Source organism: Oryx dammah, unplaced genomic scaffold, assembly GCF_014754425.2.
Source record: "Oryx dammah isolate SB20612 unplaced genomic scaffold, SCBI_Odam_1.1 HiC_scaffold_20, whole genome shotgun sequence".
In the NCBI taxonomy this organism is placed as follows: domain Eukaryota; kingdom Metazoa; phylum Chordata; class Mammalia; order Artiodactyla; family Bovidae; genus Oryx; species Oryx dammah.
In genome coordinates this window covers 8,155,279-8,175,844 of record NW_024070204.1, presented here as the reverse complement: position 1 = coordinate 8,175,844, position 20,566 = coordinate 8,155,279, and the positions used below count along the sequence as shown (strand labels likewise).

General features: G+C 47.3%; 1 protein-coding gene, 1 long non-coding RNA gene and 1 other non-coding gene across 3 annotated transcripts in view; 1 reads left to right on the top strand and 2 right to left on the bottom strand.

Annotated features, from left to right (window-relative positions):
* Nucleotides 1–614: 614 nt before the first annotated feature.
* On the bottom strand, nucleotides 615–5,232 carry LOC120879489. The gene is made up of 2 exons (XR_005724801.1): nucleotides 5,149–5,232; nucleotides 615–1,992 (listed from the first exon to the last, which is right to left on the bottom strand). It is a non-coding gene; the product is annotated as an uncharacterized LOC120879489 (long non-coding RNA).
* LOC120879751 lies at nucleotides 2,090–2,159 on the bottom strand. The gene has a single exon (XR_005724894.1). It is a non-coding gene; the product is annotated as a small nucleolar RNA SNORD123 (small nucleolar RNA).
* Nucleotides 5,233–5,798: 566 nt separating the features above from the next.
* Nucleotides 5,799–20,566, top strand: part of SEMA5A (semaphorin 5A) — a 548,310-nt gene continuing 533,542 nt past the window's right edge. Inside the window, exon 1 of the mRNA XM_040262502.1 lies at nucleotides 5,799–6,182. The gene's annotated coding sequence lies outside the window, so the exon portion shown is untranslated. The remainder of the gene's footprint in view (nucleotides 6,183–20,566) is intronic.

Genomic DNA, 20,566 nt, shown 5'->3' with positions numbered 1-20,566 from the left:
GTAGGTGATCATTGCGGTACAGTGATGTAGACTAGGGGTGACAGAGACTGGTAAGAGGAGGGAAAGAAACTGACATTCTGAATTAAGGCAACAACACGGGAACAGAAAGGAGGGTCTGAAATGAGATTTGACAGACGGTGCGACAGGGTTCTTAACAGCTCATCTTCTCACTGCGTTGCTCCAGGAGACACTTTGCCTATTGGTATAATTTCACTTAGTAGAGAGGCTTTTCACTGAACTCAAGGTCATTATGAGTTGATCTCCCTGGTAAATGCTGGAATAAACGAAGACTAATTTGTGCAGGATGAGTACTCTCTTCGAAAATGTTTTTCCAAATGTACTTATTTCCTCTGAAAGCTCTATTTCCAAAGACAGATGAATATAGAGGACAATGACTAATAAGTACAAACATAATTTTTTTAAAAAATATAGTCATTCTTTGCATATAGATACTCAACATATATATAAGGTTCAAGGTCAGAAAATGACACACAGGAGTGCTTTATCTCCATGTTGCAAACAAATTGCATTTTCTCTAGGTAGTCCCAAAATCTTTGAAATTTTGCATTTTTTTCCCTTTCCCCATATGATACTTATAAAAAGATGACTTGAGGTATTTTGAGCACACTGATTTTATTTTAAGGAAACTGGGATGCTAGAAAAATACATACATCTAGACATTTAACCATCAACACCAGGAAAAATACTTTCAGATTTCCAGAATACTTTGTTCTTCTGGATACACAGTTGAAGTAAAAACACATCTTTTATTAATAGGCCCTTATTAAAAGTGAGATTAATTGCTAAGATTATGTGAGATTAATTTTCCTAAGTAAAAAATAAGGGAGCATTTCTTACTGAATATGCGCTCGGGTTGCTGTACCCTTGAGTTCTTGCTAAACTTCTTGGTGGGTAGGATTTAGCCAGGCTGCTCCTTCGAAAGTGGCTGTGAGGGGTGGGGAGGTGGTTTTCACCTGTGAAGTGAGTTTAAGAGAGATTACAGGTGAATCAAGCTCACCTGGATGGAGCAAGGCCACGTTGCTCTGTGCTGACCTGCACTGAACAACTGGCAGTGGAGAAGCACATTCCCTTGACCATTCATGGAAAGCTCAGAGCAGTCCCTGGATGCAGCGGGTGGAAACTGAAACACAAGGAAGGGGCCAGGATGGAATGTTCAGGAGACTGGCAGAGCCCTGGTGCCTACCTGGTGGGCCAGGTCCTCCCAGTTAAGGTCCAGGAACCTGCACTCTGTCCCATGCTTATTCTCAGATGTGCCATAACTATTCTTTCTATTCTGTCCTAGTTTTGGAGCTGCTTTTTAGAATAAAGCAGGTCTGCTTACCTCTGCCAGGGGAGTGGGCTGCTGTATTAAAAGGGGAGTGAGCGTTTCTTGGAGTTTAAAAAAAAGAAAGAAAGAAAGAAAAAAGCTAAAGATTTTCTGATGAAGCTCAAGGGATATGATTAGGAGCTGACGGCTCCCAGAGCTCTCCTTTCTCAGTGATTCAGTCACCTGCAACTGTAATTGTGAGTCTTCCAAATATTTAAAATTGCTGAACAAAAAACAGCACCAGATCACTTTAGTGATGCATAAAACTCCCTATCTTTCTCTCCATGTTTGGCCATTTTAAGAAAACAAAACAAACTTATGGGGTTGATCAGATGATCTAGTCCTTTTTTCAGTTTCTCAATGCCGTGGATCCAAAGAAAGCAAAACGGGGTGAAAAGAGAACACTTGTGGTTGGTGACTGTAACATGTTCCCTGTTCATCGGTAGGAAAATCCAGTTACGATGGAAACATCCAGAACCACAATTTCTGTGCTGAGGTTTTTCATGATCTGGATACAATGTCATTGCATTGTTAGGATCACAGACAGCAGGGTTTCCTGTTAAGGTCACTTCTGACCCACAGCAGCATGGCAGTCTCCTCTGGGTGATGTTCTCTGCCACAGTCTCCTGGCTCCTTTCAGCTGAGATGGAAGTTTAACCATGAAGCTGAAATTCAAACACAAGGGAGGAAGGTAAAGACAAGACAAATTCAGTTATTTGTTTCAGAGATATGAGACTCCTCCCATTTCCATGCAGAAACTGAGGTGAATCAGGAAATGGATGGCGTTTTTCAAATCACATGAATCAGCGCCCCAGAATTCATCATTTTCACCAAGTGTTTGGTTGGTCTTTTCATTCCTTCACATTATGGCTCACCTAATACAGTTTAAAATCACTGCAGATGGTGACTGCAGCCATGAAATTAAAAGATGCTGACTCCTTGGAAGGAAAGTTATGACCAACCTAGATAGCATATTCAAAAGCAGAGACATTACTTTGCCAACAAAGGTCCATCTAGTCAATGCTATGGTTTTTCCAGTGGTCATGTATGGATGTGAGAGTTGGACTATAAAGAAGGCTGAGCGACAAAGAATTGATGCTTTCAAACTGGTGCTGGAGAAGACTCTTGAGAGTCCCTTGGGCTGCAAGGAGATCCAACCAGTTCATCCTAAAGGAGATCAGCCCTGGGTGTTCATTGGAAGGAATGATGCTAAAGCTGAAGCTCCAATACTTAGGCCACCTCATGCGAAGAGTTGACTCATTGGAAAAGACCCTGATGCTGGGAGGGATTGGGGGCAGGAGAAGGGGACGACAGAAGGTGAGATGGCTGGATGGCATTACCGACTCGATGGACATGAGTTTGAGTAAACTCCGGGAGTTGGTGATGGACAGGGAGGCCTGGAGTGCTGTGATTCATGGGGTCGCAAAGAGTCGGACACGACTGAGCGACTGAAATGAACTGAACTGAACTGAATACAGTTTAGGGAGAGCTCCAATTTTATGTTTAAAAGAAGATAACTAAACACTTTCATTTTGAAATGATTCCCTCTAGTTTTGACTGTGATGAGAAGCAGCTTAATGTCACATGGGCTTCAGCTAAGACTTATCAAAGAAAAAAAAAAAAACAACTCAGAAATTGCATTTGGGAAAAGAACACACTTGTGGATTCTTTTAAATGAGTTTTGTTGTAGAGAGCCTACTTCCGTGCAGGGCCTTGGGTGAATATTTCACTTGTACCAGTTTCTTTTTCTGTTAATGGTTTCATAGGATGTATGTGCCACCAGGTTTGTTTAAGCTCCTGACAAGACTATAGCTCAGAAAAGTTCAAGAACTTTCTCCAGGTTCCAAGGTAAATCATGACTTCAGTTTAGTTCAGACTTAGCTTTAAAGGTGCATCCGAAATTATTATTTGGTTTCTCCCATTCCTCATTTTTATTATTCATTTATTTATAATTCATTATCACTAAAAATACATATTTTAACAGCGCTTTGGTGTAGTCTGTAAGTACCTGTCAAATTGACCCCTCCCCGCACCCCCTCAATGACACCACACACATACACATGGGCTTCTCTTGTGGCTCAGCTGGTAAAGAATCTTCCTGCGATGCAGGAGACCTGAGTTCGATCCCTGGGTTGGGAAGATCCCCTGGAGAAGGGAATGGCTACCCACCCCAGTATTCTTGCCTGGAGAATCCCATGGAGAGCCTGGTGGGCTACATACAGTCCCCGGGGTCTCAAAGAGTCAGAAACAACTGAATGAATAACACTTTCACTCCTTCCACAGACACATAAAGTTACGTAATTTATTGAGTTAAATGTTATCAGCCCTCTTTGGGTGATACTTCCTTCTCCCTGCTTAGCCCTCTATATGCTGAGATTTATTTATTTATTTATTTTTTAATGCCTTTAACTGTAGTGTTGAGGGGCAAAGGACAAGGAGCAATTAAACACGTCGGATTCTAGTTTCTGTCTCCCTTTGCCCCGGCAGCTGGAGGATCCAAGGTCCACAGAACCACCCTTGGATGGTGTCAGGTGTGAGGCTGGGTTCTCCTTCTCTCTCCCTCCGGCCAGGAGCAGAGCAGCCTCGCTTGACCTTGGCCAGCCTCCGCCCTCCCCAGGAAGTGCTCTTGGGTCTCCCTGCCACGTTGGCAGGAGAATCAGAATGTCGGGAATGGAGCTGGTGCCCCACGTGCCCAGCACAGAAGGAGACCTGTTAAGCTTTTCCTGAAGGCCCCAGGAGTCCAGCAGCTGCCAGGCACCTGGCTGAGTGCCCCCGGCACAACCCCGGGGAAGAAAGAATCTCAGACGCCCGCCCAGCTACTGATATTTCCTCCGGACATCTTAAGGAAATCCGAGTGAGGCCCTGAGTTGTATCTCCAACCGCTCTATCACTGGCGGCCCTACAGAGAGACTGGAGATTTCAGGCTGGGCTGGGCTTCCACGGAAACCCACGGGGTTGCTTTCATTTAATTCTTTTATTTAAAAAAAATAAAGATAAATCAATGTCAGTTTGTTTTTCTGTTGTCTGTCTCCTAGATCTATGTGGCTACTCCGGGAGCTGTGACACTTCCAGCCAGAGATGGGTTCTTTGTCTTTATAGATGAACGCAGGGGCACAGATCACGGCCCATGCGGCCACCTGGCCATTGTCACTGCAGTACAAGGGCCACGGTGGGGCGTTCAAGAATTTCCTCACCCCAGGGAAGCTTGAAAGCCACGCTCTGAAGCCCAGTTGGAGAGAAAAGGGCCCAGGGAGACTGTCCCCCACCCCCATCCAGCAAGGTTAGCGCAGCCCTTCAGCGTTCCCTCCCAAAGTTTTGCAATCAAGTACCAGCACACTTTTTTTTTTTTCCCCAACAAATTCCAGAAGTGTTGAAAGGTATTCTGCTTTTCAACTACGAATCTTTTTCACCTGAGTACTCGCTCAATAAAGGCGAAAGAACCGGCCGAAGTGCAACAAGTAACATTTGCCCCATAACTGGACGAGAAGACTGTCCATCTGGGACATTATCCTCTCTTAACACGCAGCCCGGCCACTCGGGGATCCCCTGACCTGCTTCCCTGGTTCGCCGGATTTGTCCGCTTCTCTAATTCAACGCTGCAAAAATTGACCCCATCTAGCCGGGAGGCGCACCCCCCGCCCCCACATGCTCCTCCAAGAACCCGCAGCAACTTCCCTCGGTCTTTGGCGAAGTTTCCAGCGCTGAGCACGCGGGAGGAACAAAATCACACACTCGGAGTCCAGAGGATCCCCGCGGCCGCTGCCAACCCTCAGCCCCCATCCCCCGGCCGGATTAGCCGGGGAGTGGGGGCCGCCACGTACCTGGAACTGAGGTCGCTGGAGTGGACGCGCCACGTCCCGGGGCTCGGCCCGCGCAGCCTGCGGCCCTTTATATCCCACCACCCCAACCCCAACCCCCAGCAGCCACGTCGGAGCGGCGGGACAGGGGACAGGGGGCGGGGGAGCGACCGAAAGTTGCGAGGCTGGGGAGGAGGGCTCCCTGAAAGTCAATGCTCGGGCGCGCTCGCCCTGGGCGGGCAGGAGTGGAGGCCTCCCCGGAGTCCAGGGGGCACCCCGGGAGCAGAGGAGAGGGTCCAGTCCCGGGAAGGGGCGGTGTCGGGGGAGGGGCCCGGGAGGTCAGGCGCGGGGTGGGGCGCTCGGGTTTCACCCGCGCCGGGAGGGGCAGGAGGCGGGGCGGAGGTGGGCAGGGCTGGGGCGGGGCTAACCGGGCCGGGGCGGGATTATGGGCAGGGCTAACCGGGCCGGGGCGGGTTCAGGGGCGGGCCGGGGGCGGGGCGAAGCGGCCCCGCGCTCCTCACCGCGGCTCCCCGCGCCGCTCTACTCGCCGGGAAGGCAGCGCCGGCGGCGGCTGCTCTCTTTGCGCTGGCTCCCGCGCGCTTTGCTCCCGCTGCGGGTGGGCTCCGCAGCACCCTGCCGTCCGCGGCCCCGAGCCCAGCGGCAGCCCCCCACCACCCTCCACTTCCTTTCGGCGGGGGGACGCCCCGGTCTTTGTGGCTCATCCCAGGGGTTCCCCTCTCCCCGCTCCACCCGGCGACTTCCCTGCGGAGCTGGCTGGAGCATCCAACTTTGCCTCCTCGCCCGTCGTCCCCGCTGGGCGCGAACCTGCTCACCTCAGGTCCGGCCGTGAGCCCGGGGACGGTGCGCCTTGGGCTCGAGCCGGCGCACCCCCGCTCCAGCCCGGAGCTCAGCGAGTTGGGGGTAACTCTAGGGAAGTGGCGGGGGGCGGCGGCGGCGGCTGCCTGGACTTCGTTCGTGGGCGCTGAAGAAGACCCTCGCAGACACTCTTGACTCCCCGGGCGCCGGATGACTGGCACGGGGAACGCGCCTTGCACCTGGTGAGCGACCCCCCTACCCCACCCTGCATCCCGCCCCGTCCTCGCGTGTCGTAGCTGCAGCCGCGAGCCAGCCGCGTTGGGGGGCCAGGACTCGGGGGCGGCAGTTGTCGGCGCGTGGGTCGTGTGGATCTCGGGAAGGTCGCTCTGCAGGCTCGTGGAACACAGTCCGGGGGTTGCACTTGCGGGATCGGACTACCTAATGCGGGGGCGGGGGGCAACCACAGTTGAGCAGGTTCGCGGGCTGGAAGTTTGAGTCTCCGCCTCTGCCGAGGTTTGAGCGTGCAGAGGGAAAGAGGGGGAGCTACCCGGTGGGCCCCCGGGCGCGGGGAGAGAGGGCACCCCTCCTAACACCTCCTTAAGGTGCGCAGCGGAGGTAGCTGCACGCACCCAGCGCGTGTCCGGGCTCGCGCCGTAAGGAGCTGAGGGCAGGGTCCTGGTGGCCGTCACTTCGCAGTGCCTGCCTGGGGCAAGGTTTTCTGGTCGAGTTGACTGGGGCTCTACGACGCCCGCGAGAAACCAGGAGGCGGTGGCCTTAACTCCTCTGAGCGCTGTCGATAAGCAGGGAGGGAGACTGAGGCTGGCGGCTGCCCCGATCGCCGCGGCCGGGGAGGTATAGAGGCCCCGGGAGCCGCCGGCCCGATGGGCTGGCTGCAGCCAGGCCAGTCCCTTTCCGCAGGCATCTTTCACGCCGCCCCACCACTTCGCATCCCCTCCTGGCTCAGGATTTCGGGCTTGAGAGGCGGATCCGGGCGCCGAAGGGAGGATGCGCGGGAGAGCCGCGGCCGAAGAGGGGTCTCCCGGGATCGCTCGCCGCCGCTGCGCCGGGTGCCAGGCCTAGCACGGTCAGATCCTGGCTCCCCGGGCTTTGGCGGGAAGCGCGTTCACCTCCTCGCCCTCCCCTCGCTTTGTACCTGGATGCGGCTGGCTGTTTCGAGTTGGGGTTGAACTTTTCCTGCACTTGCGACGTCCCGGGGACCCCCGGTAGGGGGCGCCGAGAGCGAGCGCTGGAAGAGGGCCCGAGGATGCTGGCTGGCTGGGAAGGCTTCCTCTATGCCCGGTGAGTGGATGGGGGTCCCGGTGAGCAAAGCACAGGACCAGACGGATCTTGCCATCATTTCCTAGAGGCGGAGGATGGCTGGGTAGGTGATCTGTAGACCAGGGAGGGAGCTGTCAGCCTTGTTAGAAGGGATAGGAAAGAAAGTCAACAAACTCAGGTCCTTTAAATGGAAAGACTTCTTCCAGAGACAAACGCATCCTTGTAAACTCTTCCTGTTTGTGCGTCTGCCTTCCTCCCCCATGACCTTTGTATTTACCCAGAAAGAAATGGGAATCGGGTGAAGAGAATGTGAGTTACGTTTAATATTGACATGAAGTTCTCCTCCAGGAGCAGATTAGTGAAAACGCCAGGAGTTACAAATGGTTGTTGAATCATTTTTTTTTTTTTTTAATTAAGGTTTACGTTGAATCTTGTTTTTAAGAAAAGCAATTGTATGTCACAATCAGCTTATCCGGAAGGGCCCTGATGGCCAAGTTTGCAATCAACAGATATGTTATTAATTACAGAATTAGTCTTTCCTAAGGAGACCCAGAAAGACAAAATCAGACTTTACCAGGGAAGATTTTAACACCTAATTAGGATTGCTAAATTAATTGCTGGTTAATGCCACTTACATTATAGAAGAGAGGGCAGAGTTTATCCTGCAGTATTTTGAGTGACCAAGTTCAAGCAGATAATAGCTTAACTTGTGTACCATTTAAATAACTTTTCCTCTATGTCTGTGTTTACCCTAGAGGAAACAGGGATTTTGTACACCCAAAGATTTTTTTCCTTGTTTGTCTTAAATGAAAATAGCAGTCTGAAGTGCAACTGCTTGGGCTACTTGAAACAGATTTCTTTTTCCTTAAGTTTCTTTCTTGTGGAAACTTTGCCATGATATAGCAGCTCATCCATGGTGCTACACTGGTCATGCTAATTCTCTGCATACTCATGGAACCCTTGGGGTGATGAGCTGGTACCCACTTTTCCATACTTTTACATACTTTGCTTAATAGGGAGAAGATGGATGATACTAATCATTTTATGTCTTTTACAAATTACACTAACTTAATTGGTTGTTTTAATATCAAGCAGCTGTGAGATTCCTGCTGCAAGCAAAGCCTTTGGTAAGAAGTTTTGGGGATGTTCAAAACTTGATAAAAATAAACCTGTGCTCTTCACTGCTGGTCTCCTTTTAAGATGATTCTTCTCCATTTCTGGATAGGATTAAACATAGAAATGTGTAGTGTAGTAGCTGTTAAAAGATGGTGGCCAGTGCATGATAAATGGGTGCATATTCCCATAAACTTTTGCTTACGTTTTAGAGTTTGTAGACCTTCTGAATCCCCAGCCACGGCTTTGCAGCAAGAAATCTTGTTCACATTAGACTCTTGATGGGAAATATTAAAACTCACAGACTCTTCTATGTGTTGTATGCTAATTGCTCAAGAGATGCCAGCTCCTCAGGACTCTGTCCTTCGCTCCTGATACTAGGGAGAACTGCTCAGCCGAACCATTACATAGTTTTTATTAACTTGGTGATTATTTTTAATGATTCCAAATGTCTGTTTTTGTGGTTATAAAGTCACTGAAATGGAGGCGTTCCTTCTGATACACATACCTGAAAGTGGGGGAGGGGAAATTCCCCTCCTTCATTAAATGTCCAGCAGAGGTCTAAAGGCATCCCATTATATAAACAAGTAATCAACAACTCCGGAGTAACTAAGAGTAGGACCTAATCCATAAGAAGAGGTTTGGATTACAAATCCTACAGTTTGTGAGACAGAACAAATTAATTAGTTTATACTATGTCAGAGTCAAGGAATCCATTTTTGGAGTACTCTGTGTACAAGTGTTTGAGCAAAGTTCCACATCCTGCAATAAATCCTCCATAATTCTTGATTCTAAAATTATACTATATTTGTGTTTTAAAATGCTTCTGAACTTGTTGCTATAGTTACACAGACAAGTTGCTTAGGGTATAATTTTAACACCAAGGTGACACATTTTTACATTTGGAGTGAAATAATTTTTAAAAGGTAAGCTACAGTGTCTAACAAATTTCAGTTACACCCAAGTGCAAAACGTGTGTGTGGAACCTTGTCCATTTCTGCCCACCGGCGTCTTTGTACATTTATACAGAGAAAGTCAACTCTTTTCTTGAGTCTTAAGATGAGAACAAGTAAGCACTTTGAAGTTGTTTGTACTTGTCTTTGTGTACTGTTGTTAACATAGACATTTTCACATATGTCCCTGGCAGCCTTTTAAAATTGAGATGCAGAAGTTTTGTTGAAAATTACTGGTTTTTATCGCTCTGTTTGCTGCCTTGTAGAAATGATCAGTAGTAGATAGGTGGCAACCTGAGGTTTCTAATTCCTGCACATATTGGTAGCATCTTAAAGATTAAATTCAACAAGTGAGGAGTGGCCAGCTCATTGGGAAGCTGTTTGAAGAAGCAGCTTTTGGTGTGCTTGATAAAGATGTCACTGACTTCTGTGATGAATTTATCAGGTACTGGTTATCCAGATTACACAGAATCAATTTCTAATGGCAAGAAAAAAAGAGAAAAATTAAAGCAAACTGGAAAATATATAGACAAACTTGTTTTGATTCAGAATTTATACCAAACAGAACAAAGCAAATGAAAACTTGATCCAAGAGAAGGTCCAGTATAACAATTAAGTTATTGTTATGTACTGGCATTGACACAATTAATCTTTTTCATCTAAAGGTTCTAGATCTAGGGAAACTTGGCTCTGAATTTCACAGAGTATTCTGGAGCAACTTCAAAGCCAAGCTATAGGTCCCTGGGGCATGACATTTAAAATAGGATTAGCCCAATGGTGGGCTCAAGGAAACAGACAATTTTCTCAAAGGAATTGCTGTTGTCTTTTTCTTTACCTTCTTTTATTGTCCAAGATTAATGGCTGTTTGACAAGAGCGAAGTTGAGCACTTTACTTCTCTTTCCTAAGTTTTAAAATGTATTAGTGTGGTACTGTTGCATTTGGAAAAAATGAAATCATTCCATTCTTTACTCTTTTTTTTCTCCCCCTACATACACTCGAATTGGTTTCCTGATTAATACTGAAGAACACTAAATTTTTAAAAGAGAATAAATTTTTAGAGGGTAATTTCTTTGCTTTCTGGAAGGCCATGAACTCGCTAATCTTTATCTTCCCATCTGTCATTCTTTACTCAACCATCTCTCTGGGAAATCGGCTACCCTAGGGTTCATATAGAATGATGAGGAGGTACATATTGGAACAATTTTATTTTATGTTGCATTTTTATGTCCATTTGCGAGTAGATCACATTACTGCAATAGGTAATTCAATTACAGATATGTATGATAAATAACCAGGAGATGGATGCTATCAGAAGGCAATTCTCCTGGAGAAAATAATACTGTATTTGCTGAAATGTGAAATTAAATAAGTTCTAGGCAAGTGACAGTCAGGATTGAGCATGGCCAAATTATTCACAGGAAAAAGAGCCTCTTTCAATCAGTTCAAATTCACCCAACATTTGGCAATGATACATGATATGCCTATGCAAAGAAAAAGCAGAGTCAAAGAAAAGAAAATAAAGCAATAAGAAAAATTCTGCTAAGCTGTGTCCTGTGAATTGTCTGCAGAAACATAGGATGATTAGTGCCTGGCTGTTAACTTCCCGGAACAGATGCGTTCCTCACCAACTGACCCCCAGTACAATTCCTTACAAAGAGCTTCCCTTTCTGTAAAGAAAACTGGAGATGTGACCTGTCTCAGGGAGCTGAACTCAGTCAGCCACCAACGATGGAGCTGCCCGCTGCCAGGATTTTGCCGGGACCCAGTGCCAAGCAAGCGCTCCGGATGGAGGCCAGGGACATTTATGGCTGGACAGGCTGCAGCCAAATGGGCTTTAGCATCACAACTGGCTGCTGTGATTTCCTTTTGCAATTACAGGGCCCAGATTTAGATCTGCCGTAAAACTTTACCGATTGTAAAGCTGAGAACATTGTTTGTAACTGGTGCGGCCTAAAGCAAAAATAATCCCTTGGGATGCTAACCTCCCTTTGTTCAACGGACGTTGCCATGAAGCCATTGTTCATGCCAGTTGACGTGCAAGTCGGAACGGGAGGAGAAGTTGCTTCTGAGACACCCATCAAGTCAGTTCCTCAGTATGTGCTAGCTGTGAACTTGACTTTGGGAGACTTAGTTCTGGGAAAGCTGGGAGGAATAGTTACGAGGAGCCTGGGCTCTGATAGACTGCTTGCTTAACTGGGCAGGGCACTTAGGATGGCAGTGGAGAGGTCCCCAGGGGACAACCCGCCTGCTGGGCTGGAGTGATGTTGGCGGTGGTGGCTGGCTTCCAGGCCATCTGGCGAGGGGTGGTGAGGGCAGGCCCCAAGTTTGGGCCTGGAGGACAGGTCAAGGGGACAGTCTCGATGCAATGAGAGAAGCAAGCCAGCCGGACTGGCTGCCCGCCAGGTTGTGGGTACCATGCTGGCAGGTGGCTGCAGCTAACGTGCAGGAAGAGCCAGGGGGCCTGGGCCCTGCAGTGGGCTGGAATCTGTTCCTGGTTGGGGGCATGAGCGCCTGAGCTCATCCAAGCACGCTGTGTGATCCTGGTCCCGCTGATGAGACTCAGTCCCACCGCTGTCTCCTCCTCCTGACCCCAGCCCCTTTGGCCTCTGTGTGTTCTCTTCCTTCTGCTTGGAAAGCTTCCCCAACCGCCCCACCCACCACTTGCCTGGGCAGCTCATGGCTTCCAGATCTGGCCTCTTGGAGGGCTTTCACTCAAGTGTCCCATCTTCAGAAAGGCATCTTCACATCATACTAGTTAGGACACCATCCCCTCCCTCTTTCGTCTCTTCCTCAGCCTCCTCTTTTTCTCTTTGTAGCTTTTTGCTCCAACCCAACATACTGTATTGGCTTAAAGTCTTTAACCAATTTGGAGCTTCAGAGCAAGACAATACTGCCCCTAGTGAATCTGTGTTTAGAAGAGCGCCTGGCACACAGGCTGCCCTGGGTTCAGGTATGTGGTGAGTGAATGAATGGGACAATGCCTTTATGTGGTACGTAAATAGTACAGTCTGCGATAGTGTCCTTGATAAAAGTTATGGGTTAAAACTTTGGGGGCCAACCGTGGAAGCTAAAAACTATTTAGGTGGAGAAAAGTGTTTTGGATACTCCCAAACTGATTTATTGACATCGTCTTGAAATACAGATGTCTTTGTGAGCCAAGGACCGTGAGCTTCGTATTTCCTATACACAGCTCTTTGCCCAGTTGTAAATGGTTGTTCAATGAATCTGTGACCTTGCTGGACTGGGAGATTAGCATAAAACACTGTGTGTATTCTAATAGTTTATGTATATTAAAACATAAAAAAGTGTAATTCAGGGCTGTTTGTTTACTGAGAATAGCAGCCCTTCCCACTGCCAGCCACAGGCACAAAAATTCCAGGCACTGTATTGTATCCTCATGACATTTTCACACATTACAGAGACTTTTCGAAATTCCAGGAAAAGTTCAGAACTGTGGAAGCCTTTCTTCTTGTATTGCTGAGATGAGGCCCATGAGCCCTGTCATTTAGTTGGATTTACAGATTTAATAAGCTAAAACAGATGAGTGGATAAACAGAGTGTGGTCCAGCCATACAATGGGCTACTATTCGGCAATCAAATGAATGAACTCTTGATACAGGCCGCACTGAGTGAGAACTTTAAAACATTATGCTTTGTGAAAGAAGTCAGTCCCAAAAGACCGCGTGTTGTGATTCCTTTTATGTGAAATGTCTAGAACAGGTAAACCTGTGAAAACAGAAAGCAGATTTGAAGTTATCTGGGATTGGGGCTGGGGATTGGAAGAAACTGCTAATGGGCAGCTGGGGTTTTTCAGGGAGATGGAAATATTCTAAAACTGGATAATGGGGACAGGCACATAACATGTGCATTTACTAAAAATCATCGAATTGTACACAAATGGTATGTAATCTATGCCTCAGTGAAGTTGTGTAGTTCCAACTTGCTGCTGCTAAGTCACTTCAGTCTTGTCCGACTCTGTGTGACCCCATAGACGGCAGCCCACCAGGCTCCCCTACTCCTGGGATTCTCCAGTCAAGAACACTTAGCACTGAAGAAATCCAAAACCTCAAAATGCAAGAGGTAGGTAAGATAGTGACAATAATTTATAATGTTCTGAGTGGTTACAATGTACCAAAACATTTTATCCGCTTAAAAGAAAAAAGAGTTCTGGGGCATACTCTCTAAAGAGTTCTTTGAACCACCCATGGCCTAAACAAATCCTGATGTGTTTCCTGGGAATTGTGTCTGTGTTTCCAGGATTTTCACAAAGCCCAGCGCTGACGCCACCAGATGCTGAGTGAGCAGCATCTCTTTGATCCCCAGGCACTTCCTGGGAAGTGTATCAGAGCTGTGATCTCTGTCCTGGAAACAAGCAAACCCAGGTTGTTTCCAGATGAGACCCGGAACCAAGTCAATTAAACTCATCTGACCCCTGGGCTACTCAGTGTTTGCTGCACACCAGTTTCCAGTTGTCTATTGAGGGTACTTCTCTTTTGCCAGTTAAAAAAAATTTTTTGGTGTTATTTATTATTATTATTATTGGCTGTACTGGGTTTTCATTGTAGTGCACAGGCTTCTCATTGAAGAGGCTTCTCTTGTTGGGGTGCACAGGCTCCAGGCACGTGGGCTTCAGTTCAGTTCAGTCACTCAGTCATGTCCAACTCTTTGCAACCCCATGGACTGCAGCATGCCAGGCTGCCCTGTCCATCACCAACTCCCGGGGTTTACTCAAATTCATGCCCATTGAGTTAGTGATGCCATCCAACCATCTCATCCTCTCTCGTCCCCTTCTCCTCCTGCCTTCAATCTTTCCCAGCATCAGGGTCTTTTCCAGTGAGTCAGTTCTTCACATCAGGTGGCCAAAGTATTGGCCACAATCACAAGAAACTAATCAAACTGATCAGGTGGACCACAGGATTGTCTAACTCAATAAAACTATGAACCATGCCAGGTAGGGCCACCCAAGACGATGGGTCATGGTGGAGAGTTCTGACAAAACGTGATCCACTGGAGTGGCAAACCGCTTCAGTATTCTTGCCTTGAGAACCCCGTGGACAGTATGAAAAGGGCTTCAGTAGCTGTGACTCATGGGCCCTAGAGCATGGGCTCAATAGCTGGGGCTCACGGGCTTAGCTGCTTCAAAACATGTGGAATCCTCCCAGACTGGAGATCCAACCCGTGTCCCCTGCGTTGGCAGGTAGATTCCTTTCCACAGTGCCACCAGGGAAATCCTCTTCTGCTAGTTTTATTGGTACATGGGCATCGCTCTGGCTGGTGGTGGGGGCTGGAAAACACACCATTTCTTGGTCTCTTTAGAGCTGCAGAGTCTGGAACTCCAGAGCATGGCTCTGCTCACCAAGGAACACTGCTTTCCTGGGATGGGGCAGAGTGCGTGGTACCTGCTTCTGTATCCTTGTTCACCTAGCAGAGCATCTGCTTCCGCTGGTGAGGTTGTTTCTAACAGCCAGACCTGGCGGCAGGATGCAGGTTTTTAAGTGCCCAGAGCTGGACAGTTAAACTGGAGAGGGCCCTTTTTCCCCATTAGAAGAAGAGTCATTAGAATCATTTCTGGCTCTTTCCCTTCTGCTTTGACAAATTCTGCAGTTAAAGCACAAGCTGAGATTCGGTTATGGGCAGAGGTACATATGAATTGCCTGTAATTTCCTTCCTCTTCGACTATTGTCCCTGGACGGGAGTGTCTTTAGCTCTTTCCTCTTGTTTATGGCAACTTCCATCTGTTTAGTGCCTGAGAATCCTCTCTGCCTCCTGCCTCTGGGCTTGCTTGGCTCTCTCTTGGGCACCTCACCCTCCCCACACCAGTTGGTTTCCACATGGTGACTTTCCATGGGAGTGTTTACTTTGGCAGAGATGGTCCCGGTTCCAGATACACTGGGCAGGAGATGGCCAGCTTTCAGAGCTCATATGCCTCTTTGCATTAGTGGTGAAGTATTGCTCTCCAGTCCTGGGATGGTTCGGGCAGGTGTTTGTAAAGAACCTCTGATTTTTTCAGCCCTTGTCGTGGTCCTATGCAGAAATTGAGATGGACAAGAGTTTTAAATTCTAGGGCAATAGTTTTGTTGACCTCTTACCAGTGTAATTTCTGACTCGCTCATTCTGAGTTTGCCTCCTCCCAAACTGGCAGCCTAACTTACACACAAATTAAGAGTAAAATTTATAAAATGACCATGTTTTTCTGTGACCAACCCTAAATTATTACTCACCCTTGGTGAGTAGTAAGGAGTTCTTTATGAGATTGCATTAATATTTCCTTCTGCTTATTAGGTGGCAAAGGAGTGGGTGACATTTATATTTTGATGTCACTTTTGGTGGCTTTAATTGGTCAATAAAGTACTGTTTAGGTGGGTACTTTTGGTAGTTATTTTCTTTCATTTGCAATGAGCTAATGTTCTCCATATTTTAAGGGTAACTAGTTAAGCATTCAGAGAAGGCAGTGACACCCCACTCCAGTACTCTTGCTTGGAAAATCCCATGGATGGAGGAGCTTGGTAGGCTGCAGTCCATGAGGTCGCTAACAGTTGGACACAACTGAGCAACTTCACTTTCACTTTTCACTTTCATGCATTGGAGAAGGGAATGGCAACCCACTCCAGTGTTCTTGCTTGGAGAATCCCAGGGACAGAGGAGCCTGGTAGGAGGCCATCTATGGGGTCACACAGAGTCGGACACAACTGAAGCAACTTAGCAGCAGCAGCAGTTAAGCATTCAATTAAAGAGATTGACTGGTTACATGATGAGAGAAATTTCCATCTTGCCAGGACAGAGACTTAGTTTGGAAACACAAGGAATAAGAAAATGATGCCATTTTTCTTTTGATTTAAGACCTCCTGTTAGAATCATTGTTGATCTGTATTGGATCTGAGAGCTGGAGTTGATCGTATTTAAAGCAAAATGTAGTGTTACATACAGAATTCTGTGAAGACATTGCCGTAAGTGGTAAAAACGTATTAGACCATTAGTTTTGATGATTTTTAAAATTTTTTCCTAACCATTTGTTTTTCTGAAAAGTATCCAGATGCTAAGATCAAATACTCATTTTGGACAGTCTAGCGTGTACTGGATCCTATCTTTGTTGGGTGATTGGATCACAGGGAAGAGCTTGGAATGTTCACTTCACAGCCTAGAACGTTACTATTGCAATCCCTTGTGTCTGCTGACACCTCCTCCTGCTGTCCTTGTTCTGAAGTTTAAACTTGAAGGGTTTTTGACAATATGTCAGGGAAAGAAAACTTCTTTAATGTTTGAGCTAGAAGTTAAAGTCGGGCATTTTATTTATTAAGTTTAGTATTTCTGGGGTGTAAGTAGAGAAGAAAGATCATGTTTGACGGAGCTGGGGTCCAGCCTGCAGATGTTGAAACTTTGCCTGAGGTTAAGGTGACCAGATGTCCAATGTGGAAAGGAGCTTGCTGGACTGTGGTTTCTTGTTCTTTCTGATGAAAGAAAGAACTGTTGCTCCTCCAGTATCCGCTGATGATCTTTTTATCCCCCCCCCCCCGCCGCCAACCTCCAATCAGAGGGATTCTTCTGCAGTCCCTCCTTATCGTGATCTTTCTCTGGTCAATTTCTCTGCTAACCCAGCTGCCTTTTTAGTAATGCACTTCTCCTTCACCACGAAGTTCTGAGCTGAGCTTGAAACTTCTGATTGGCCCTAAGTTTCTAACAAGGAAGGCCCAGCTCACTCTCTGGCCCTCCTGTCCTGTCGGTTCCTGCCCCCGTGGGAAGGGAGCTGCCAGGCTTTGTCCAGACAGTGGCAACTTCAGTGCTTGGCTCTAAGCTCCGGGGGTTCCGAGCTGCAGCTGGTGACATATCAGAGGTGTCATCAATGGGCATCCCTTATAGCTCAGTCTGTAAGGAATCTGCCTGCAACACAGGAGACCCAGGTTTGATTCATGGGTCGGCAAGATCCCCTGAAGAAGGAAATGGCACCCCACTCCAGTACTCTCGCTTGGAGAATCCCATGGACCCTGGTGGGGTGAAGTCCATGGGGTCGCAAGAGTCAGACATGACTTAGTGACTAAACCGTCACCGCTGCCACCATCGATGGACATGCTCTTTTGCTCAGCCTTGTTCCTGGGCTGGTTCATGTTGGCTCATGAGGTCAGTCCTTCTCTAGGTCAATTATAAGTATGACGGGAATATGGTGGTGATTTAGTTCCCTCCCTTCTTTAGTTTCACGTCTGATGGTGCTCTCGAGCTGGGAGAAGCAGGCATCGGCTTATTAGGCGAGAGGAGCCCTTGTGAGAAGGCAGTGGGGGCTTCTCCACCCCTCAGCCTTTCGTCTTGATGGTGGCAGTTGGAAGCCTTGGAGCTATGCCTCTCAAGGTCCTCCCTCCTTTCCACATGGAACTCTACTTCCTTGGCCCCTAGTCACAAAGTTGGTGCCAGGAAAAGTGGGGATACCTGAACATAGGTGTTTGAGGCGACAGTCTTTCCCACTCTGCCTGTCTACCCCTACTTCCTTTACAATGCACATCTGAAACCAGTGCAGATGCCTTCTGTGAATGGAATTTGTGTGGTGGTTGGGGGTGGGCCTGGCAGGGTGGTGACAGGAGGGCCCAGGAGCTCTGCACATCCAGGCAGTGGCTTATTGGCTATCAAGACTTTCCAAGCCGACTCCCAAGTCAGTCCTGGAGCCAAATTTACTTTCCGTCTGTCAGCTGTGATGGAATTCCTAGGTCCTATCGCCAGCTCGTGAAAAGAAATTATTCAGGAAACTGCAAGCTGGCAAGTAAGAATTGCAAAGGTTCATTCACTCGAAAGCTGATGCCTGCAAATATTATTTAACTTTGAACAATTTCTCTGGGCCCACCTGCTGGGGTTCCATCTCCCTGAGGTTTGTGTTGGTGCAGAGGAAAGCCCTTGGGGAAGGGCAATAGTAGGCATCTTAGTAGACACGCCCCAGAGATGCTACCGGCTGAAGGACTTTCTGGATGTCTCCACCTCACTCATCCCTGATCCAGGCGTTGTTCAGTAAGGTCCATTTCTTTCGAACTCCATGGAGTAAATAACAGTGCTTGGACTTCAGCTGCTAAAGCTCTAAAACCTAGTTAGGACTGTAGAGTCAGGTTTCACAGTGGTCAGACCCCCTGTCAATTCAAATACCTTGAAGACACTTTTAAAAAGAGTGTTTGTCAGTGAATTAATTGTTTTTTGAAGGAGGCTCAAGAAAGTCAATGCTTTCAACTTGGACCGTGGCTACAGGGGAGACTGACTTCTGCCCTGGGGAGTAGTAACATACCTTACATCTTTGATGAGGAAGAGTACTTCCCAGTGTCTACAGAGTATTTAAAAAGGCTTCTTTTTCTCATATAATGAAAATAATAACAGAAGATCAAGCACTCCAGATACAATTTATTTGTACAGTGGATTTATAATATTCTTTTTTCTCTTTCTGACTTACTTTCCTCTGTATGACAGTTTCTAGGTCCACCCGTATCTTTACCATGCCCTGGTTTCATTTGTTTTTTTTGTGGTGAGTATTCCATTGTATATATGTCCCACATCTTCTTTACCCACCTGGTGATGGACATTTAGGTTGCTTCCTTGTCCTGGCTGTTGTGAATAGCGCCGCCGTGAACAATGGGGTACATGTGTCTTTTTGAATTACGACTTTTCTCAGGGTACATGCCCGGTCATGGGATTGCTGAATCATACAGCAGCTCTATTTTTAGTTTTGTAAGGAACCTCCGTACTGCTGTCCATAGTGGCTACACCAACCTACATTCCCATCACCAGTGTAGGACGGTTCCCTTTTCTCTGCACCTGCTCCACCATTTATTGTTTGGAGACGTTTTGACGATGGTCATGCTGACCAGGGCAAGGTGATACCTCATTTGGGCCCTGAAAAGTGAAAGTGAAGTCCCTCAGTCACGTCGGACTCTTGGTGACCCCATGGGCTGCAGCCTACCAGCTTCCTCCTCCCATTGGATTTTCCAGGCAGGAGTACTGGAGTGGGGTGCTGTTTCCTTCTCCAGGGGATCTTCCCAACCTAGGAATTGAACCTGGGTCTCCCACGTTGCAGGCAGACGCTTTACCGTCTGAGCCACCAGGGAAGAGAATACATGCACTACCATGTGTAAAATAGACAGCTAGTCGGAAGCTTCTGTAGAGCACAGGGAACTCAGCTTGGTGTTTGGCAATGACCGAAAAGGGTAAGATCAAGGGGTGGGAGGGAGGATGAGGAGGGAGGGGATATATGTTTACCTACAGCTGATTCACTTCGTTTGTTGTATGGCAGAAACTAACACAACATAGTAAAGGAATTATTCTCCTATAGAAAAGAACTATGTTAGATTTCTTTGCTTGGGTTTGTAGATGGGAGTAGTATGAGCTTTGGAGTGACTGTGGGAAGAACAGGCCAGATAAATATGCTTCATTTGATCTCTGGGATCCCGAGTTCTTTGGTAATCTTTCAGGAAAAATTGCGGTTTTTATTCTTACGGTCAATGACTTTGCTGTTTTACATTAAGAGGGAAGAGAGTTTCGTGACCTCTCAGCTAGTGAGTGGACTGGAGGGGAGACTCAGCCAGGTGCACATCTCATGCCATGCTTTTCCAGACTCTCACCCAGATCTTTGTCCTCTACCAAAACGCTCAGCTCTGCTGGTGCGTTGGTTTGGGGTTCCCATGATGAAGGGACACAGAATGGAAAAGGTTGCCCAGTCTGCCTCTTGGAGTGGGTCCATTGAGGTTGTGCTCATAAAACAAGGCTATGAGCTCACCCCCAGTGGTCTATCCCGTAGAGTCTCTTTAACTACTGGTGGTAGTGTGTGAACTTTAATCCAACTTTTGGATCCGCCGCTAAATGCCTTTCAGTGGGCTTTTAATTTTTTGTTTTTAAATGAAAAGTGTATGTTCCCAGAAGAACTGGCTTTGGGACCCAGATTTTCTGCCTGGAGGTTGTTGGAGACAGGGTTAAGTGGGAAGAATAAAAATCGTGATTGTAGGCTTGGCAAAAACACTGTTGGAGGCTTGGCAAAAATCATCATTAAGAGGCCCGTACAAAGGGCACAATTAGTGCATGGCTGAGGCTGGGCATTGATGTGTGTGGCCCTCAGGGCTAAGTACCCTTTGTGGTTCTTTAATTGCACTTTTGAGTGAACAACCAGTCTAACTAAGCCTTGAAAACTAGTCAAAAGCAGGCTAGGGAAGAATGCTTGCTTGAAAGAGTATGGGAACCCTCGTGTTTATCTCTGTTACTCTTCAGGGGAGTGCTACCCTTTCGATTTTCTTTTCTTTTTTCTATTGGAGTATAGTTAATTAAC